Raw genomic sequence first — 23,803 nt, 5'->3', positions numbered from 1 at the left:
CTGGAAAGGCAGCATTTAAGTAGAGCATGGACAAGCAATAGGATACTGCCAGACGAAGTGCGTGCATGCTTGGTCACTCAGTCGTGTCCGACTCTTAGTGACCCCGTGGACTGTCCATGGCATTTTCCAGGCAAGTATATTGGAGTGGGTTGCCCTTTGCTATTCCAGGGGATCTTCCTGACCCAGGGATCGATTCTTTACCACTGAACCATCAGGAAAGTCTACCAGATCAACTGGGGAGGCAGGACCATTCCAGGAAGAAGAGTTTGTGCGAGAACCCTGAGGGCAGAGAGAGGAGAATACCATAAGGTAGGGCCAGACAGGCGGGGCTCAGGGATCCTGTCTTTGTCCTAAGGGAAATGGGAAGGCTTCAGATGGGTGGGGGTCATGCTGGAGACCGGGTCCTGCAAGGCAGAGCAGGTTTGTCCCTGGGGTCACAGAGTAGTTTTCGCTGCTATCACAGCTACGTTTCTGGGTTGCTTATGCATGTTTAAGCCTTCTTTTGAGACTCTGAATGACTCCAAGAGAAGAATGGGATGGCCAGTGACCCCCAGAGCCCAGGCATGGAAGAAAAAAACCCAAGAAATTAATATTTAATAAACACAAGCTTTGTGCCAGGCCCTGGGTTGGGTGTTTTACCTGCTTTGAGAGGCTAGAGGGCAGAACTCTGACGAGGATGGAAGGAGGGAGGGAGGGATGAAGAAAGAAAGGTTCCATCACTCATTTTCAGATTTACCCCAAGGACATGATCCAGCCCACGGCCCCAAAGATTCAGATTAGATTTGAGCAAGTTGTGCTCTGTGGAGAATGTGGGATGTTAGATGCTTAAGAGAATTTTCAAGGCCGGAGGGGAGTTTCCTACTCTGGCAGCTATAAGGAATGAGCTCAGTTTTCTTGGAGACACAGCAGTGAGAAGTGATTGCGCTGAGAGGCAGGGGCCAGGCTGGTGGTCCTGTGGACTCCTCTTCCATCCCTTTCTGGGTGTGATTCAGATCCCCTGCAAGTCATTCATCCGCAGGAGCTAGAGAGAATCACTGGGCTATTTGGGGAAGGAGAAGTTGCCAAGGTCAAGGTAAATGATGGGCACCTGGGGCCACCTGAAGGCCAAGTGAACGAGGACAAATTCTTACCTTCGCTTGCAAAATGGGGCTTGAGCGCAATGACGCTGTAGGATTGTTGCAGGAAGACCAATGTCATGTGTCTTACATTCAATAATGGTTGGGGGTCCTAGTGACCTCTTTGAGGAGTGATGGCCAGCCATACCCTTGACTTCTTGATGGTCTCTTTCTCCTCTTCCTGCTTGGAGAGAGGAGGGAGGGAGAGAGAGGGAGACAGAGAGTGAGAGAGATCGACAGAGACAGAGAGTGAGAGAGATCAACAGAGAGAGAACGATCAAGTGCACACTGAGATAAGTTTAATCTCCCCCTTCCCAGGATGAGAGGGAGAACAGGGCATCTTTTTTTCACCTCCATGCTGCTGCGCTGTAATATAGACTTTCAGAGATATTCATGTTGTGATTTATTCAATTCTTTTTCTCCATTGATTTTAATTAACTTCCTGAGCTGTCTCCAAGCCCGGGGAGCAGAAACAAAACGTGAAACACCGAGAGCCAAATGCTTTTCCTTTGCAATTGAGTTTTTCCGAGTTCTTAAAGTGCTTCACGGGAGAGAAGGAGAGAGGCACTGGAGGCTGAAGCATTTCCTCTGCTCCATCAGTCCCCAAATAATAAACATAAAAATTAAAATCCAGTTAAGAAAAATCACAGAAGTCATTACAGCTTGGCGGCTGATGGTGACTTTGATCAAATCTTTTATGCAATTTCACAGTTTCTGGGGGAATTCACTGAGCTGGCATTGATCTTGTTCATGCCAGACAGATTGTTTTCTCCCAGCCGATGCAGTGCAGGGAGCACAGGACCTGCCCCTCCCAAACCAATTTCATCTTTGGATCTAAGTTCATGTCATGCTTTTCAAGGGTGATGCCATGGCTGCTTCTGGACCAACTCCTTGGATTCCCATCAGGCCCTGCCCACACCGGACCCAGCAGGCCCTCCCGGAGATCTGGAAAGCCAATGACATGCCAGAGCCAGCCTCTGATCCTGGGGTCAGAGGAAGGTCACTCCGTAGCATCTAATCACCATGTGGCTGACGACCGGCCTGTGGTCACGGTAAGGTTGTAGAAATGGCTAAGTTTGAAAACGCAAATGTCTTTGGAGCCAGCCCATGACCTAAAAAGAGAAAAGGCCTGTGTATGGACTTTGGCAAAATGATGAACACAAACTGGGTCTGCAGTAGGCAGTCCTGGCCAATAGTTATCATCTGGGAATCCTGGCTTGGTGATGTCTGATGTTCTGAATTTTCCAAAAGCCAGAAATGAGGATACCTCAAGAAACATGAAAAAAAAAAAACATCAAAATCTTATATTTAAATATAGACAACCAATTAAAAAAATCACTCTGTAGGTCAAATAAAATGCGTCTGCAGGCTGGAGTTTAGCAGTGCACACTGGTTTGTGATCTCTGACATGCCGGTGAAGAGCAAATGCTTCGAATCAGTGTCTAGGCACTATCACCTACCAGCCGCATGATCTTGGGTAGTATTTTAACTTCTGAGTTTACAGGATAATACATATAGCATGGAGTACACACAATGTAAAGAGCCCAGTCTGGAAGAGGGCATGGCAACCCACTCCAGTGCTCTTGCCTGGAGAATCCCATGGGCAGAGGAGTCTGGCACACTACAGTCCATGGGGTCGCAAAGAGTCAGACATGACTGAAATGACTTAGCATGCACACCAAGAGCCTGGTGCACGATATGTAACTGATAAATGCTGTCACCACTGATGTCATCAGGATTGTTATCTTCTTCTTTATCACCACCACCATCTCTATGATATAGTAATTCATGAAATGTATATATATATATATATATATATATATATATATATTTGATTATTGTCCCTGTTTCTGGCCAAAGAACTCCTAAAACTCTTGTAATTTCGTAAGTGATGAGAGCAAGAAAGAGGTTTTTAGTTATGTGAACGAAGTAACTTAAATTCACATAACGTAAATTCACAGAATTCCTCCGTGTGAGGAAGAACACAGAGGAATCTTTTGTGTCATTTCCGGTTTTACCTTGATGGTAACATTTAGAAAGACTGTAAATAATGTCGTAACAAGAACACTGACATTATGTGATCCACGGATTTTACTCAGATTTTCCCGGTTTTACTCGTTCTCATCTGTGTGCATATGGTAACATGTATTCTGTTCTGTACAATTTTATCACATTTGTAGTTTGGTGTATCCATCGCTATAGTCAAGATGCCAAATAGTCCCTACACCAAAAGATCTCCATCAGTTCTATAACCACATCCACCTCCCAGAAATCAATTCCCCCCAGCTTCATGGAGATATAATTGTCATATAACATCGTGTAAGTTTAAGGTGTACAAGGTATTGATTTGATAATTCATATATTTCAAAATTCTAATCACCATAGTGTTAGCATCCATCCCATCACATAATCATCATTTTTTTTTTTTTTTTCGGTGGTAAGAATATTACCAGCAATCTGTTTTTAGCAAGTTCTCCAGTTGACTATGGAACTGACTCACTGACTCATTGGAAAAGACCCTGATTCTGGGAAAAACTGAAGGCAAGAGGAAAAGGGGACAACAGAAGATGAAACGGTTGGATGGCATCACTGACTCAATGGACATAAATTTGAACAAATTCCGGGAGTTGGTGACGGACAGGGAAGCCTGGGGTGCTGCAGTCCATGAGGTCGCAAAGAGTCGGACACAACTGAGTGACTAACTTATACTTTACACTTTCAATTAATAGCAGATAAAGTCATAATTTGAATCCAGAGCTGTCTGACTCCAGGGAACCAGGCTCTTACCCATGAGTCTACCCTGAATCTCTGGTCCCTGTGCAAAAGCATAAATGAGTCTAGCTGGGAGCCCTTTTTCAAGTGGGTGGTTTTTGCAGCTGAGACCTACCCAGAGTCTGCCACCTAAGGGTCTCTCTGCCCCACAGCAATGCCACCTTTTGAGTGTTTCCTCATTATTCTGAATCAAATATAATCTCAAGAAACTGAGATGTTTCAGTCCTCCTTGGAAATGGCCAGCTACATAGAAGGGACTCAACAAAGCCTTAAGTTCTAGGGTACTAGAGTTTAAATGCCATTTAAGAAATTCTTCCAGTTAAGCAAACCCTTTTAGGAATGGCAAAAGGCAGGTCAGGGAGGGTCACATCCCCTCCTCTGGGTGGAATATTGGAGCATTGGGCTGGTTAAATAAACAGGTATTTTTGGGGGCTCCAAAATCACTGCAGATGGTGATTGCAGCCATGAAATTAAAAGACGCTTACTCCTTGGAAGAAAAGTTATGACCAACCTAGATAGCATATTGAAAAGCAGAGACATTACTTTGCCAACAAAGGTCCATCTAGTCAAGGCTATGGTTTTTCCTGTGGTCATGTATGCATGTGAGAGTTGGACTGTGAAGAAGGCTGAGCGCCGAAGAATTGATGCTTTTGAACTGTGGTGTTGGAGAAGACTCTTGAGAGTCCCTTGGACTGCAAGGAGATCCAACCAGTCCATTCTGAAGGAGATCAGCCCTGGGAATTTCTTTGGAAGGAATGATGCTGAAGCTGAAACCCCAGTACTTTGGCCACCTCATGCGAAGAGCTGACTCATTGGAAAAGACTCTGACGCTGGGAGGGATTGGGGGCAGGAGGAGAAGAGGACGACAGAGGATGAGATGGCTGATGGTATCACTGACTCGATGGACGTGAGTCTGAGTGAACTCTGGGAGTTGGTGATAGACAGGGAGGCCAGACGTGCTGCAGTTCGTGGGGTCGCAAAGATTCGGACATGACTGAGTGACTGAACTGAACTGAACTGGGCTGGTTAAATGGCCTGGAGCTCAGAGGAACGGCCTCAGGCCAGTGAGGGAGCCCATGAGTGCAGTGGACCTGGTTTTCAGTGAGATGACTCTGGCCTTGGAAGCCCAGTGGTCTGACCTGTCCCTTGGGGTCTCCAGTTAGAGTGTCTTGAATTAATTCTGGGCTGCAATCAGGTACTAGAATTGAATTATTAAGGTCTTTCTGGACATGGACAAGCAAATCTTGGGTAGCTTAAGCCTTTAAATCCCCTTCCCCCTCCATTTAATTGTGTGCGTGTGTGAGCTCTGTATTTTGTTCTGTTGGGAAGGGGCTAAATACTTACAACAAGGACAAAGAAGGTAAGTTTTATTGCAGGATAGAAGAGATTTCACACGTGGGGCATCCACTCTTTCACTGATTGAGTACGTTGCACGCCATTGGACCAAGCAATTGAGACACTTCCACGTGACCACTGCAACAACCACCCATCACAGGAGTCCTTATCAATTCCAGTTCACATTTTGGGGACATGACAGTAGAGACCAAAGTGCTTGAGCCAAATCCCCATTTTCTAGGGATGCTCGAAACTGTGCCATGTGACCCCTGAGGAGTTAGTGGAGAGCTTTCAGCTCATCTTGGAAGTCAAATTACCAAGTTTCCAGGTCTCCTGAATGGGGTCATATCCTGCAAATAAACCCTGTTAGCACATTTTTTTAAAGTTTATTTTTAATTGGAGGATAATTGTTTTACAGTGTTCTGTTGGTTTCTGCCATTCAACAAGGTGAAGCGGCCATGAGCATACACACGTCCCATCCCTTCTGAGCCTCCCTCCCACCTCCCACCCCATCCTGCCCCTCTAGGCTGTCACCAAGCACTGGATCTGAGCTCCCTGTCTCATAGAGAAATTTTCACTGGCTATCTAATTTTACACATGGTGGTGTATATGTATCAAAGCTCCTCTCTCAATTCATCCCACCCTCTCCTTCCCCTCCTGTGTCCACCGGTCAGTGCTCTATGCTCGCACATTTGACAGATGCTTGGGATTTACTGGCGTCTTCTCATCTTCCCACCCAGCCGTGCCCCATCTCTAAGCCAATGTCTCTTACAAATATTGTGCTGTGACACTCGTCTCTGCTCCTATTAATAGAAAAGCCACCTGGAGTCCAGAGAGTGCAAGTGACGTGCCCGAGCTCACACAGCAGCGAGCATCGCAGCCAGAATTTCAAACCTGGATGGGTAAAACTCAGGAGCACAGTGCTCTTCCGATACTAAGCTGCTCTTCTCCTTATTAGAAACACAATGTAATTAAGTGCTCGGGGCTTGCCATAATTCAAAATACACTTGACAGCACAATCTACCCGAGACACCATCCGTAATGGAACAGTGACAGGGAACTGCCCTCTTGGCAGGTGAGATTCTATCCGTCTGGCTCCATCATCCCATTACTCGCTCTGTATCTCGCTTATCTCCCCCATAAGACATATTTACAGCAATATTAAAAGGGAGATGAAGGGATATATTATCTTTCTTATGCACAGCATATATTACACGCCCATGCCCGTCACAGCCCAGATGATGCCTGACAAGGCAGCCTGCGGTGATAGGAGCAAAGTCTTTCTATCACTTTTGAACAGGCCGACTACCACCTTGTGTGATGGGAGGAAAATCACCATCACTGTCATCAGCCCCATTTCACAGGGAAGACCACCAAGGTTCAGAGGAGTGAAGTGATTTCCGTAGGTGTCCCCCACCTCTAGGACTAGAGAAGGCAGGACTTGTCCCCAAACCTTCCAGCTTACCCTTTGAGATCCTTGTATTACAAGATGTCTCTGGGGATGTATTCACTCATCTATTCACTGGCTGATTTGTTCAATATATATTGAGTGAGCACCTGCTTCGGGCCAAGTGTGAGGTGCTAGGAGGAATTTGTGAAGGAGGCCGTCTAGACTCCCTGCTCTCACAGCGACCAGAGCGGGGGGCTTCTCCAGGTTGATTCTCCCCAGGCAACATTGCACAAAGTCTGGAGACACTTTGGTTGTCAAAATCAGAAGGATGCTGCTGAGTATCTAGAGAGTCGATAATACATATCTTCAAAAAATCCTACAATACACAGGATGGCCCTCCAACACAGAGTTATCCATCCTCAAATGTCAATAATGCAGATTATTGAGATACCCTGGCCTAGAGCGTATTGAAGAGGACAGAATTAATCAAATTGTTTCATTCAGGAGGGTATGGTTACAAACAGAGAAATAAGAAATGAATAAATACTCACAGCTAATGCTTTTATAGCATACGCATGCCAGGCTAGGCTCCAATAGCCTTTACCTCTCCTAACTCATTTACTCCTCAAAACAACACAGTGGGATTGGTATTACTGCCATCTCCAATCCTATAGAGGAGAAAGCTGGAGCTCAGAGAGGTTAAGCGCCTTGCCCAGTGTCACACAGCCAACAGATGGACTGAGACTTGAATCTAAGCTGTTTTACACCAGTTTCCCTGCCTTTGGCCGCTGCATTGCACCGCTTCCTTGTGAGACAAAGGAACTGGGTGTGGTTTGGGGTTGAAGGAAGCTCTGTGGGGGAAAGTGACACATGATGTGAGATTTAAGGAACCTTGAACATGGAAGGGAAGAGGGAAGAGCATTTCAGTCTGAAAGCAATATGGCAAGAGCCACAATTGGGAAAGCGATTGAAAGTGACTGTGATGGGAGAGCAGAGGGTGGGGGTGGAAATGAAGCTGGAAGGTCAGGCAGGGCTGCATGCTGGGTTTGCAGACCTGCGAGGGGTAGGGTGGAGGGCGTGTTCTGATTAGAGCAGTGGGAGGGTCTGATCTGGGCTTTGAAGGGGCCCTCTGGCTGCTGTGTGCACAGAGGGGGCTTGAGCAGAGGAAGGATGCGAGAGGAGGACACTGCAGGGCTAAGAGATGGGGCCGGCATCACTGGAATGCAGAGAAGTGGACAGATGTGAAAACTATTTAGGAGGCAAAACTGTCAGATGCGGTGATGGATGGGGCGTTGGGGCAGGGTGATAGGTAATGTATTGCTTGTCCTCTGCATGCCTGACTATTTCCTGAATTAACCCAAAGGCTGTTGCTGGACCAGCGCTGGAGACTGCTGGGAAGGGCTGCTGGCCTCTCCCACCCCTCCTTGAACCTGGAAGCCCCTGTCCCTGCTCACAGTCCCAGCTGCAAAACCTAGGAGCATCATGATGCTGCCTTGCTCTGCTGACAGCTTTCTGTTTGTGCTCTCAGATGCCTCTAACTCACAGGTAATTAATGTCAGCCGGCTGTCACCACACCCTGGCTAATCACAGTGCGCGGGGGTAGGCGCACTGGTCGATGAGCAGCCCAGGGATCTGTCAGCCCCAGGAAAGGGCGCGTCACTCGCCCAGTCATTGGAGAATGTGCCGTGAATTTTAGCACATGCCTTTCTGCTTCGGAGGCACTGGCGGTCTGCGTCCCATGGGAAGCAGATGCTCAAGGTCATGTCTGCACGTCCGGGGACCCTGGCCGGACAGCAGGAGAGGGAATAGGGAGAAGGGGTTTGCTCCTGATGGGTGTGGACGCAGCCCCTCCCCTTCCTCATGTGTGAGCCACAACTGCGTAGATTTCAGACTCAATATTGTGCTCAAAATTCAGTTAAGTAAGTGCGTTTGCACAACGCCGAAGGGCTTTCTGTAGTTACACGGAGACACTTGTAGCTTCTCCGACAGTTCAGTCTTTGCTGTATTTCTTTGCCTTCTGCTGGTTGCAGCTTCCTGATCCCCCCTGTTCCCACCCCTACCTGCACATGAGCCATGAATTTAAACTCTGTTTCGCTTCATTCCATCCTTTCCTTTATCCATTCGTTTGCTTGTTCATTCCTTCACCAGATCAGCACTGCGTTCCTGCTGAGCACAGCTTTGTGCGAGGAGAACGGTAATCAACAAGATGGACACAGTCCATCCCGGGGGCACGGTCTGCAGGGCGAGGCGGCGGCCGTTAAGAAAGATGCAAAGTGTTGTTAATTACAGTGTTAGCAGTTCTCCTTTCCACCGGGCGGTACATTTTTGTCTGTTTCCATTTCTAGGACTCTGATTCTGTGGGAACCTCTCTGAGGTTGGGGACTATCTGATTTATGGCTGATTTTTTAGTGCCCAGTGGGGCTTCCCAGGCGGTGCTAGTGGTAAAGAACCCGCCCAGGAGACTTAAGAAACACAGGTTTGATCTCTGCATCAGGAAGATCGCCTGGAGGTGTGACCACACGCTCCAGTATTCTTGCCCAGAGAACCCCCATGGACAGAGAAGACTGGTGGGCTACAGTCCCTGGGGTTGCAACCAGTCAGACATGACTCAAGTGACAGCACCCACCGCAGTATATTCACAGTGGATATTTAGCGAAAGACAGAGTGAGTGGAGTAGATAAGAGTTGGCTTTACATACGCAGAATGATGAATACTTCTTTATCCAGAGAGCTGCCTGCTGTCCCAGCTACCCAAGGTACATTGTGATGACGTCAACACAGCCGTGTGAAGGAATAGTCGTGTGCAGCAGACACAGCCTGGGCCATTGGGGGTCTGGTTGCCCAGGCAAATACTCAGAGACAGCCGTCTAAAGCATCTTTTATATGCCTAGCTCTGTGCCCAGGGCACAAGGGACTGAGGCTTCCCTCTGAAGGTGGGTGGCAAGCTGAACTCTGGAACATGAGAGGTTTGGGAAGTTCCAAGGAGCATCAGCTGGCTCACCAGCCCAGTGAGAGGAAACCAGAGCCGAAGAGGCTGTGAGGGAGTGATTTCCCCAGCTGGGAAGGCATTCAAGATCATAGAAGATGCCTCGCCAGAGATGCTGCATTCTCAGTTGGGACAGGCAATCTGAAAGAGCTGTTAGGATGGGCTAGGTGTGAAACTCAGGAAGCTTCTGCTGTGGGTCTTGTAGGAAAGGTGACCTGGAGTGTAGTGAGGAACCCTTGTTGCAGAATCAAGCAGACCTGTGCGCAAGTCCTGGCTTTGACCTCTTAATCGTTGTCAACAGTGAGGAGGTCATTGAACTTCTTTGATTATTCGATTTCCCCTTCGTAAGATGGGAGAAATGACAGTTCGGTGATCACACCTGCAAAGTACGGAATACGAGCTTGACAGACAGAAGCTACTTATGCTATTTGTAAAAGATCAAAGGTCAGGGCAGGGACCCGACCAGTGCCCGATGGATGCGGAAGTGGGGTAAGTAAATTTGCACATGGCGTGTTTGGGGCAGGTGGTGCTCGGGGCAAAGTCACACCAGAAGAGGGCTGCAGAGCAAGGAGGCAGTAAATGGAGGGCTGAAACTAGGCGCTGCCCTGCTTGAGGAAGTGATTGAGTGGGGGCTGGCTGAGCAGGGCTCCTCCTGAAGGACGGGGCGCTCAGACTCCAGCTCTCAACCCATTTTAAATCCCTGTTAGGGGATGGCTGCAGGGCTGACGGCTAGCTTCTGTTCTCTTCCAGCTCTGGGGTGCTTTGTGTTTCTGGAGTCCCGCTTATCAGCAAGAGTGACTCCCACCTATTCATCTGCTTTGCTTCTCCCTCCTCCTCTGGCAGAAGGCTCCTCATTCATTTGCTCCCTTTTTAAGTCAGTCAACAAACCCTTCAGAGAACTGCTTGCTGGCTGGCTTCTAGCCTAGGGCTTGCTTGTCCTGCAGAAATGCGACAGAGACGGAGCAAACAGTGTCTCTACCCTCAAGAGCCTCCAGCCTGGAGCTGGAGGCAGAAATGCGGCAGGTGATTGCCATACGGTGTGACCACAAACATGGCAAAGAAACAATCACAATACTATAGCTAATACTGCATGTTCATTGCACATGAGTTACCTTGTTGACCCGCATTCCCTGGTGGCTCAGATGGTGAAGAATTTCCCTGCAGTGTGGGAGACCTGGGTCAGGAAGATCCCCTGGAGGAGGGCATGACAGTCCCCTCCAGTATTCTTGCCTGGAGAATCCCATGGACAGAGGAGCCTGGCTGGTTATAGTGCATGAGGTCGCAAAGAGTAGGACACAACTGAGAGACCAGCACACTTAACTTACTGAATCTTTGCCACACCCCTTTGGGAGAGGAGTTGGCAATCAGAGAGGTTAGTTCACATTTTCAAGGTCACACAGCCCTTATTGGTCAGGTTTGCATGACACCAACATTTGTGCTCTTAACAGTATGTTATGTAGCCTGTTTATGTTTCCTCATTCATTCAGTGTGTCTGTTAGTCACTCAGTTGTGTCTGACTCTTTGCCACCCCACGGACTGTAGCCCGCCAGGCTTCTCTGTCCATGGGATTCTCCAGGCAAGACTACTGGAGTGGATTGCCATTCCCTTCTTCAGAGGATCTTTCTGACCCAGGGATCAAATCCTGGTCTCCTGCATTGCAGGCAGATTCTTTACCATTTGAGCTATAGGGAAGTCCCAGCTTGTATATCAATCATTCAGTAGATGTTTATAAAGCTCCTACTATGTGTTGAGGACTGCAGTAAGGGCTGGTACTACCACAGAGAACAAGGCATCTCCTGTCTATGCCTATAGGGAGTATACATTCCAACCAAGGTGCTTAGGAGCCCAGAGGAACTCTTCTTGGGTGACATATTCACAAAGGAAGTGGCAGGTGAGCTGGGTTTTGAAGCATCCACAGGAGTTTTCCTGGTAAAATATGGAAGGATGGCTATGGGTGTGAGGTTGAGCAAGTCATCCAGAAAGTGGAAATAAGCAAGAGCAAAGGCCTGGAAACGTGTTCTTGAAATAACGAGGATTCCTCCCTCCCTCCCTCTCTCTTGATCTCCATCCTTCCCTCACTCCTTCCTTCCATTTGATTTCTGAACATATGATACTTTCACATAGATGAAAAAGGGTGCGTAGTGAATATTTCCCTCCCTCCGCATCCCAGCCTCCAGCCATTCATTTCCCAGCCTCCGCCCTGCCCCACCCCACCCCCCTGCATGTCACCACTTTTGTCTCCTAAGCGTCCTTCATGAATAGCTTTATGCAGATGCAAGCATATGGGAATAAGTTTTCTTATCTCCCTCTTTTATTTGACAGAGAGCATGCCTATTATTCTGGAGAAAGATGAGACTTGAATGCAGATGAAGCATAGATTTGGGGGCCCTGGAAAGCAAGGAATGATGGGTGGAGATTAGGTTGTGAGGGACCTTGAATGTCACCCCAAAGACCTTTTGGGCGTGGTCATACTTCTGGGCCATTTCTCAAATTTTTCTAAGCCATGGCACTTTCAAGAAAGCTACAGACCCAGCCGGAGTTATCAGGAGCTGTCTGGTTGACTTGATTAAAAACAAAATCACAGCCACAATCCACACCCCCCACCAAAAATTAAGAAAAATGAAACTCAAGGCAAAGGTAAGCACAATGAATTTGTAACACACAGAGAGCTAGCTGCCTCTCTTGTTTTCTCCTTAATTTATTTTCTGGAAAACATTCACTGACTCATAGAATAGTTCCCTCCCCTCTGTCAGCAACCAGCTCTTAGAACCAAATCACTGGCTAAAAATAATGTATTTTTATTAAAAACCACTTTAAGTCGGTGCATATTTCTAAGACAGATTCGCATATGGATAACCATCCAGTATTGCTTGCTATAGATAAGTGATGAATTATTTTAATCAGAAATGGATTTAACAGCACTGCAAAAATAAATTTAGGAGATTTTTCACAATCTGGTTGTCTTTTCTGATTCTTCATATTTATATTTAGTATTCAATGAAGACTAATCGTGACAATTGGACATTCTATCAAACTTCTCCAAAGCAGATTCATCCCACCCATAATAAAGATGGACAATTTCTCCAATCATTCTGGAAAGTGTTTCCAGTCTCTAGGTACAGAACTAGATGGAAACACACACACTTTCCTCCCAAACACCAGCAGGCATCTTTGGCTGTGCAGTAGAGGAGTGCCTTGCTGTATTTAGTCAGTTTTCACCCAGCACCCACAGACTGGGTGCTCATGGTGGCAGCTGCTGCTTCTGGAGAGGGGTAGGGGTAACAAATGATTCAGTAAGGGCTGAGCCCTGCACTGGCTCCCCAGCCAACTTGACTTGGAGCGGGAAAGACCTTGCACGCACGCGTGCTCAGTTGCTTCACTTGTATCCTACTCTGTGACCCTATGGACTGTAGCCTGCTAAGCTCCTTTGTCTAGGGGATTCTTCAGGCAAGAATACCAGAGTGGGCTGCCATGCCCTCCTCCAGGGGATCTTCCCGAGCCAGGGGTCGAACCTGTGTCTCCTGCATTGCAGGCAGATTCTTTAGCCACCCAGCCACCTGGGAAGCCCAAGAAAGAATTTGGCAGCCTCTGTGAACTGGCTGCGGTTGAAACTGAACCTTGTTTTATTAATATTTCATGTCCCAGAATGAAGCTTCTCTATGGCATTTGCAAGCAGAAATGGCTGGTCCAGGGATACCAGGCGGGCTGATCATCAGGAGACTGTATCAGTTAGAAAACCCTGAGTGTGAGCAACAGAAACAGATTTAGGCTGCCTCAGGGCAGAGATCATGGGACGGAGACATGACATGAAATGTCCCTGAACAGCTGAGTGCACAGTATGGAAATTTCAGTTGGGTCTTGTATGTCATTAACACTTCTTTAAATTGTCCTCATCTCTCGAATTAACAAAGAGTGCGACTCTCAGGCTTTTGTCTGGCAATGATATTGAGCCACAGTAACTATGCTAGTTTTCGTCGTATTTACGGCTACTTTTGGCCGGTGGGAAGTTTTACCAGTTTTTCATTTAGAGCGGTAATCTCAAGCGTCCTTTAAAAATGTATTTATTTGAGATAATGGATGAGTCAAATTAGAGACAATGTATTGTTAATAATAGAATAAGAAGTAAAATAAAAACTTCATAGTAAAAGAAAAAACTATGAGGATGGTATTCAGCTGAGTGTGTGCGTGTTAAGTTGCTTCAGCTTCAGTCATGTTTAATTCTTTGTGACTCTATGGACTGCAGCCCACCAGGCTCCTCTGTCCGTAGGATTCTCCAGGCAAGGATACTGGAATGAGTTGTCAGTCCCACCTCCAGGGATCTTCCTGACCCAGGGATTGAACCCACATCTCTATGTCCTCTGCAATGGCAGGTGGGTTCTTTACCACTAGCACCACCCGGAAAGCCCTAGTATTCAGTTGAGTAAATAGATCTTATTCACAGTGGATTCTCTGAAGAGTGAGACAAGAAAAGCAAAACATTCGATGTGGGAATCTATTTTGTTCTAAGGATTTCAGGTATCTTACCTAAATTAATTGAACTCCAGCTTCAGCTTATTCAACAGATGAAGTCAGTATCTCCCTGTATACCTTTCCAAGTCACTAATGAAAAGGTTGCCTGGGATAGGATCAAGGACAGAGCCCTGTGACCCTCCACTACCGACCTCCCAGCTTCACGCTAATCAATTATTAGCTCCCTTTGGCCAGGAAGGTGTGTAACTTGTCTGGCTTCTCATTCTAGGGGCTCATGAGAAGAAAGGGTCTTCTATCCAGGGGTCTGGCTGCCCCTGGGATCCAGCAGTCTCAACAGAGTCTTCCATGCCTTCTTTCCCAGATAAACCAATATCATCAGCTTTTGTTGATCAAGACATTGCTCTGGGTTGATGGGGCTGACATTAGCAGCTGGGATTAATATATATATATATATATTTTCCCTTTCCATTTATTTGGAGAATCTCATTAAGGCAGGTTTCCTTCAGGAAATTGATGCTTTAATATTCTGCGTTGTCAGCTGAGGGCCTGAATTTTATTTCTTGAATAACATTTAATTAAACGTGTAGGCTCCCTTTCCCTGATGCATCAGTGATCATAGCGCAGGGTCCACCTCCACTACTCTTTGGAAAATCAGCAGAAAGCCGGGGTGGGGGCCAAGGTCCTGCGGAACAATAAAGTTTATGGCCTGTGCCTCTGCTGAAATTCATGCCCAGGGTCCTGCTGATTCCGGCTGCTTCAGATACCTTGATCAAGTCGACACAACCACTCTGTAAATGCTGGTTCCTGGGTTGTCACTTGCATCTTGTCCAAGAAATATCACAGAGGGGGACTCCCCTAAACTAGGAATCAAGACTACGAGTGAAAATCCCTTAAGTTATATCCAGCTCTTTGCAACCCCATGAACTATAGCCCACCAGGCTCCTCTATTCATGGAATTCTCCAGGCAAGAATGCTGAAGTGGATTGCCATTCCCTTCTCCAGGGTATATTCCCGACCCAGGGATGTAACCCAGGTCACCCAGATTGCAGGCAGATTCTTTACTGTCTGAGCCACCAGGGAAGACAGTACTTGCTGGCCAAGTACTTGCTGGCCAAATCAGCCTGCAGCCCATTTTAAAAAATAAAGCTTTATTGGAGCATAGCCATGCCCACCCATTTATATATTGTCTATGGCTGTCTTTGAAATGGAACAGAAGAACCCCAGACCTTGCGGCAGGACAGTAAGGAAGGACCAGAGCATCCTCTGGCCAACCCAAGCTTTTCTTAGGTTGAGTGCTTGTTCTTTGTCAGTCATTCAATACACTTCATCTCATCTCAAGCGTTCTTTCAACATACACTTACTGAGGACCTACTTTGAGTCAGATGTAGTTCTAGGTGCTGAGGATGGAATGCTGATCACGACAGGGAAGACTCTGGCTTTATCCACCAAAAGAGGAAGGAGAACAATAACCAAGTGTCCACACAAATATATAAGCCAGAGAGTTTCAGATAGTAATGTAGATCCTGGAGAAAAGAAACCAGTATGAGAAAGCATGATGGTGTGCTTGGGGGCAGTGTTGAGAGGTGGTCAGGGAGGGCTTCCCTGAGGAGGTGGCATTTTAGCTGAGATGTGAATGATGAGTAGGAGTCAGAGAAAGATCTGCAGGGAGAGCATCCCAGGTTGGGAAGAGGGACCAGCTGATACAAAGGGTTGGTGGAAATGGGGCAGAGAAGGAATGAAATCAGGGGGGTGGGGAGGGGTCCTGGGTGTGGGGACATATGTGTTTTGCTGCTGAGTTTGGATTTTATTATAAGTATAGGGGCAAGTCTGGGAATGCTCACCTAATTTACTTTTAAAATTCACTTTGCTTTCCATGACATAGTAATGAGGCTGGCATTTTTATTATAACACCTTTACTGTGATTTTGGGGGGGGCAGTTTATAAAAAGTTCTTTGTTTTCTCTCAGAAAAACTTGCTCAGAATTGTCAGAAATGTGAGGGCACTGGCCCAGGGTCAGCCTGTTCACAAGTGGCACAGTTGGAGTTTGAACCCAGTTCTGTCTGACCATAAGGCTAGCTCTATCGGAGCCCCTCTGGACCAAGGCATGGGCGTGAGGGCAGAGGACAGGGGCTGGGTCGTGCTGATCTCTGGAGGCTGTGTAGACTCATGGAGCTCTCAAGTAATTCTGAGTCAGCGTGGTCCAGGACTGTTGACGCCCCATTCCTGGGCTGGGCACCTCTGAGAAAGGCGAAATATATGAACCTCAGTTTCTTAAATCTGTAAAATGGGTGCATAAAGGCTCCAACCTGGAAGAGGATGTGATGGATAATGTACCTAGAGGGTCTGAAGCAGATATTTAGGGAATATTCATCACATCCGTTCTCCCCTATCCTGACTGCAGACAAAGCAGGAGGAGGAGGAGAAGGGGGGTTGGGTGGACCAGGGCATAGCTAGTACCCCACCACTGAATCCTCAAAGCCCTGTAGAGCTGAGAGGCAGAAGGCCTTTGGGAGGCTCCTACCTGGGCTTGTAGGAAAAGCAACCAGTCTTAATTCAACTAGCAGATGAGAATGTGAATGTGATGGGTGGGATTTAGGAAGGGGAGGGAGAAATCTCTTGCCGTCCATTTCTCAGATAAGAAGACCAGACACAGACTGCGGAGGCTCCAAGCCCAGTTTTCAAGTCTCCAGTCTCAGGTCATTCCCACTGTTTAAATTTTCAGCCCAGCTCATTCTCAAGAGGGAGCAGCCTCCCCCATCCTGGCTATACCTGCATCTGTGAGAACCACCCCAGGAGCCTCTGGATGTAGCTAAGGATGCTCAAACCCCAGGCCTCACCCTTGGCTGCTGAATCAGAGTTTCTGGGGATGAAGCTCAGGCATTAACTCATTTAAAGTGCTCCAGAAACTTTAACAGGCAATGGTCAAAATAGCCAAGTCTTGCTTGTGAAACTGGGCATGAATGATAAAGACAGGAAGCTTCTTGGGCCCGAAATAGTCATGAATTCCTCCCTTTCCTCCTTCTTCCTTCCTCCTTCCTTCTCTCTTTCTCTCTCCCTCTTCCCTCCCTCCTGGCATCCCTTTTTATTCATTCACAGTAATGAGCACATCAGAAAAGGCAACGGCACCCCACTCCAGTACTCTTGCCTGGAAAAATCCCATGGACGGAGGAGCCTGGTACGCTGCAGTCCATGGGGTTGCTAAGAGTTGGACACAACTGAGCGACTTCACTTTCACTTTTCACTTTCATGCATTGCAGAAGGAAATGGCAACCCACTCCAGTATTCTTGCCTGGAGAATCCCAGGGACGGGGGAGCCTGGTGGGCTGCTGTCTATAGGGTCGCACAGAGTTGGACAGCTGAAGCAACTTAGCGGCAGCAGCAACAATGAGCACATATTATTACACCAGATACGATGATATGTATTATCACAGTATGTACATATATATGGAGTAGGAAATAGCAACCCACTCCAGTATTCTTGCCTGGGAAATCCCATGGCAGCTATAGTCCAAGGAGTTGCAAACAGTTGGACACGACTGAGCACACACACACACACACACATACACACACACACACACACACACACACACACGCAGATTTCTTGCAAGGAGCTCCAGGCACCCTCTGAAGCAGAACCACATGCTCGAGCATCACACAGAGGTTTCGGATGGGTCCACATGATACAGTTGAGAATACAGATGTTACAAGGCAGGCAAGGTTTCCACCTCATACAGCTTATGGTTTAGAGTGGAGAGGAAACAGAAATGAGTTACATCATCACCCTGCACACATGCAATTGACAACTGTGATAGTCAAGACACTCTGGGAGACTCAGAGTGGCCAGCGGGAGACCTGACCAAGGCAGGGGGGTGGGTTTCCTTGAGCAAATGGTGCTGAGCAGAGTCCAAAGGATGAGTCAGTAATCTCCAGGTGCTTTTTGGCTCTGCTGCACTGGGTTTTCTACATGGTAGCTGGTACCTCCAGGCAAAATGATTTTCAGTGGTCAGTCAGTTCAACTCAGTCGCTCAGTCATGTCCTCCTCTTTGCAACCCTATGGACAGCAGTACTCCAGGCCTCCCTGTCCATCACCAATGCCCAGAGCTTACTCAAGCTCATGTCCATTGAGTCGGTGATGCCATCCAACCAACTCATCCTCTGTCATCCCCTTCTCCTCCTGCCTTCAATCTTTCCCAGCATCAGGGTCTTTTCCAATGAGTCAGTTCTTCACATCAGGTGGCCAAAGTATTGAAGTTTCAGATTCAGCATCAGTCCTTCCAATGAATATTCAGGGCTGATTTCCTTTAGGATGGACTGCTTGGATCTCCTTGCTGTCCAAGGGACTCTCAAGAGTCTTCTCCAACACCACAGTTCAAAACTATCAATTCTTCTTCCCTCAGCTTTCTCTATAGTCCAACTCTCACATCCATACATGACTACTGGAAAAACCATAGCTTTGACTAGGTGGACCTTTGTTGGCAAAGTAATGTCTCTGGTTTTTTAAATGCTGTCTAGATTGGTCATAGCTTTTCTTTCAAGGAGCAATTGTCTTTTAATTTCATGGCTGCAATCACCATCTGCAGTGATTTTGGAGCTCCCCAAAATAAAGTCTGACATTGTTTCCCCATCTATTTGCCGTGAAGTGATGGGACCAGATGCTATGATCTTAGTTTTCTGAATGTTGAGTTTTAAGTCAACTTTTTCACTCTCCTCTTTCACTTTCGTCAAGAGTCTCTTTAGTTCTTCTTCACTTTCTGCCATAAGGGTGGAATCATCTGCATATAAGAGGTTATTGATATTTCTCCCAGCAATCTTGATTCCAGCTTGTGCTTCATCCAGTCCAGCATTTCTCATGATGTGCTCTGCATATAAGTTAAATAAGCAGGGTGAAAATATACAGCCTTGATATACTCCTTTCCCGATTTGGAACCAGTCTGTTGTTCCATGTCCAGTTCTAACTATTGCTTCTTGACCTGTATATGGATTTCTCAGGAGTCAGGTCAGGTGGTCTGGTATTCCCATCTCTTTAAGAACTTTCCACAGTTTGTTGTGATCCACAGTCAAAGGCTTTGGCATAGTCAACAAAGCAGAAGTGGATGTTTTTCTGGAACTCTCTCGCTTTTTCTATGAGCCAACGGATGCTGGCAATTTGATCTCTGGCTCCTCTGCCTTTTCTAAATCCAGCTTGAACATCTGGAAGTTCACAGTTCACATTCTGTTGAAGCTTGGCTTGGAGAACGTTGAGCATCACTTGGCTAACGTGTGAGATGAGAGCAATTGTAAGTTTCTATTGAATCAGAAACCCCAGGCATTGAGACTGAAAGATTATTTTGTAATTTATCTTTCCTTTGCTTCTTCTAGTTATATAGAATATAATTCTATAACATAATAGCTGTTACTCTGCCTCTGAGTGCATATATGTGCGCGTGTGTTTTTATGTATGTCTGTTGGGATGAATTGGCTGTAATGAGCATAGTTTTAGGGAAGATAACACAGAATTCCATCACCAACTGTATCCCCAGGGACTGATTTAGGAGAGAGAGTGTGGGGAAATGATGCTCCATCCCCTTTTGTTGGAGCCAAGAGAGAGGAACCCCTGGTGACTTCCCATCTCAGACCTCCTTTTCCTTATTTAAAACGTTGATGGCCAAGTTTTCCTTTAATCTATTTATAGAAACATTTCTATATCCATACATCAGAAAATTGAGCCAGTATAATGCTGAAACAAAGAGCAGCTGTCACTAGGAGACCTTCAACCACCGTATAATTCTCCTTTCCCACATATAATCTTTCTCTTAGAAGAAAATGGAAGGTTTTGTTTACTTTCTTTAGCTTCCAGTCAGAATGTATTAACCTCATGCAAGACACAGGTATCTTTAAGAGAATCTTTTGATGATTTTTTTCCAAGACCTTCTCAGGAGATTAGGTAAGGGGAAACAGGACGGAAAAGCATTCTATGTGGTCAAAACAACAGGTACAAATGTCCTGGGGTTGGAGGAATCCTGTCACCTCTACAAAGGAGAAAGGAAACCGGAGTGGCTGGAGTTCAGGGTAAGATGATGCAGATGGAAGTTGGAGATGGAAGTGGTGAATTGGACTCGACCTGGCCATGGCAAGATGTTTGGGTCTTTATCCTTGGAGCTGTTTACCTGAAAGGGGAGACTGTGTCATTCTCTGAAGCTCACCCAGGTTGAGGGAGGAAGAGTCCATTATGGGGTACCAGAATGAAGGGTTGCTTTGGAGAAGACACCGCTCATCCAAGCTGCACTGACCCCCTGGGTGAGGGCACTTTCCCTTCTGTTAATGGTGAGCGCCTCTCTTCACTCCTTCCCACCTTCTCAGAGCCCCCTTATCTCCTCCTTTCTTCTGCATTTTTAGTCTCTCCTTTCTTTCTCTCATGAGTCCTAGCTCATGGCCCCCAAACATTACAAAATCATTTAGGGAGATGAAAAAGAACAGTTGAATACATGATGGTATAGCCACACTATGGATCGTTATGTAGCCATTGCCCACTGGCTCCGATGGTAAAGAGTCTGCCTGCAATGCTGGAGACCCAGGTTCCATCCCTGGGTCGGGAAGATCCCTTGTAGAAGGTAATGGCTACCCTCACCAGTATTCTTGCCTGGAGAATCCCATGGACAGAGGAGTCTGGTGGGCTACAGTCCATGGGGTTGCAAAAGAGTCGGACATGACTGACTAACATTTTCACTTTTCATTACCTACAGGAAGTATCACATCAGGTGAGTTGTAGGGATTCCCATGAGGTGTGGTTGAGTATCAAAAGGCAGAAATGAATATGTAACATAATCCACAGTTATCGAACTAATGGTGTCCCTCCTGACCCATGTGTGTATACATTTGTGCATGTACGCACGTGCAGGGACACACACATGCCCACATTCAAGAGTGATAGTCACAGTGCTAGGCAACCAGATTAACAGAGGATGATTTTCAGATTGCATATCTGACCACATCCCTCCTTCCTCTGAAATCTTCGCTGGCTCTGCATTTCCCTTCTCTAGAAGGCCTTTTATTCTCTGGTCAGGCCTTTCTCCAGTGTGTCCTCACGTTCAGGTGTGAACTGACTCCCTGGTTGCAGGAGCTATGAGCAGATCTCAGAATATGAATCGCGCTCTCCCTGCCACACCGCTGCTCACACGGTCCTCCATCTCCCCTTGTTCTCCCCCGACGTTGTCTGCCTCTCAGACATCTACTTGATCTTCAAGCCTCAGCCAGAGCACTTCCCCCTCTCAGAAGCTCTCCCTGAAGCCCACTGCCTTTGCCTTGTGCCTCCACTGGCCTTTACTTCCCAGCCATCCCAGGGCCTCTACTCCAGCTGGCCAAGAGGCAACATAGGGAGACCTGGTTTTGCCTAATATTCACTCACTTCTTGGATGGAGGGTCTTGGGGAGTGTGTGAGGATGTGGCCAGAATTAGGTGGACATTTCCAGATCCAAGCATGCAGCACTGGAAACCCCTGTTCTGAGACAGACACAGAGAAGGCAGCCCTAAAATGTGTGCCAACTCCAAGCAAGGAGACAACCAGTGCTGGCTTGCTGTGTGGCCTTGGGCCAGTTACTCAACTTCTCTGGTCCATCTCTACACTGAAGTGGTGGACTTCAAGTGCTCAGAGGTCCCATCCTGATTTCTGATTTGTGCTCAAGGAGGTGACAGCAGGGTAGTACAGTGGTTAGCTGCTTGGCCTGTAGGTGACCAAGGGTGTCTGATCTTCATGTGGCAGGTGGGAGAGACATTGCTCAGATCCCCCTTTGAGAAAGGACTTGCCCTGTAGCTGTGGCCAGTGTGGTTAGCTGCAAGGTCCTTTGGGATCGGCTCCTACTTTTGGTAGGAGGTCATGGTCTTCTAGAGCAGCCCCTCCTTAAGCCCCAAAAAAGACGATGGGACCGGGCCTGGACTTTTCCACCCACTGTGAGACTCCTCTGATGGGCAGCATTGCTTTGGGGCTCTGCTGGCCAGCAGACACCTTGTTACCCTGGAAAGCCCTCTGAAGGGTCCTGGGGCCTCCATCCTTTTCCTTTCACAGGTGTCACTCCCAACAAACTGCTTGCCCCCGACTCTGTCTCAGTATCTGCTCCGTGGAGAACCCAGGCAGCTGCTCTTAGCATCTCGATCTTCACCTTCTCAGGCCTCAGTGTTCTCATCTCTAAACTGGGCTAATCATTTTACCTACAAAGGTCCGTCTAGTCAAAGCTATGGTTTTTCCAGTAGTCATGTACGGATGTGAGAGTTGGACCATAAAGAAGACTGAGTGCTGAAGAACTGATGCTTTCAAACTGTGGTCCTGGAGAAGATTCTTGAGTCCCTTGGACTGCAAGGAGATCAAACCAGTCAGTCCTAAAGGAAATCAACCCTGAATATTCATTTGAAGGACTGATGCTGAAGCTGAAGCTCTAATCCTTTGGCTACCTGATGTGAGGAACTGACTCATTGGAAAAGACCCTGCTAATTGGGAAGGATTGAAGGCAGGAGGAGAAGGGAATAAGGGCAGGATGATAGAGGATGAGATGGTTGGATGGCATCACCGACTCAGTGGACATGAGTTCAAGCAAACTCTGGGAGATAGTGAAGGACAGGGAAGCCTGGCGTGCTGCAGTCCAGGGTGTCGCAGAGAGTCGGACACAACTGAGCGACAATGTCTTCTTTATGGTCCAACTCTCACATCTGTACATGACTACTGGGAAACCATAGCTTTGACTAGACGGACCTTTGTAGGTAAAAATGACAACAGGTGCCCATCTCACAGGGTGGAGCGCAGATGAAATGAAACAACACATGCACAGGATTTGGTGGTCTCTGGCATGGGGAAAGCACAACGGATGTGATCTTTATAACATTTTATTTTATTAAAATGATAATTTAATGGAATCTCCAGAAGCAGAGAAGCTTGCGTTGAAGCCTTTGCTAAGGTGTCTCTCCCATGGGGTTTCTGCAGGGCACACCCTTGCCTGGAGTCTTCCTCTGGGTTTGCTCTTCACAAGCTAACCCTCCTGCTCATGACACAGTCCAGCAGGACCCAGAGGCCCTGAGCACAGTGATGAGGAAGGTGGGGGTTGGCCTGACGGTGGGTGGTGGCTGGCTGGGCTGATGAGTGTGTTCGGGTTGATCTATGAAGCCTTTCCCAGGAAGGATGGCTTCAATTCTGCCCTGGAAGTGTGGCCCGAGCTGTATTGCCGATCCATCTCCTGGGCTGTCAAACATTTCACAGGCACCCGCCTGAGCTGGAGACAGTTTATAGGCCGTGTCTCTGCCTTGTGGTCTTGCTGCTCTGGTGTTTTGAGTCGTGTTGTCCCTACTCCGGAGGGGGGGGGGCCCTGTCGGGTGTCTGTCTGGATCTGCAGGCATGAAGGTGGGTGTGGGGAGGGAGGTAGAATAAGCCTGGAGGGATGAAAAGCACCTTGAGAAAATGGGGTGTTACAGAAAGAGCACTGAACTCTAGAGATGTTCATTCCTGGAGTAACATGGGCTTACCCCCAGGGGCACACCCACAGGTAGGGAATAAGTGTAGAATGGGTATACATGTTTTTTAAAAAATTATATTTATTTATGTATCTATCTGGCTGTGTCAGATCTCAGTTGTGCGCTTGGTCTCAATAGTTGCCGCTCGCAGGCTCCCATGGGAGTGCGCAGGCTCAACAGTTGTGGTGGGCGGGCTTTTTAGTTGCTCTGTGACACGTGGGATGTCAGTTCTCTGACCAGGGATTGAACCTTTGTCCCCTGC

This window comes from Capra hircus, chromosome 25 (assembly GCF_001704415.2).
Source record: "Capra hircus breed San Clemente chromosome 25, ASM170441v1, whole genome shotgun sequence".
In the NCBI taxonomy this organism is placed as follows: domain Eukaryota; kingdom Metazoa; phylum Chordata; class Mammalia; order Artiodactyla; family Bovidae; genus Capra; species Capra hircus.
The sequence above is the reverse complement of the archived record's forward strand: the minus strand, read 5'-3'. Positions refer to the sequence as shown.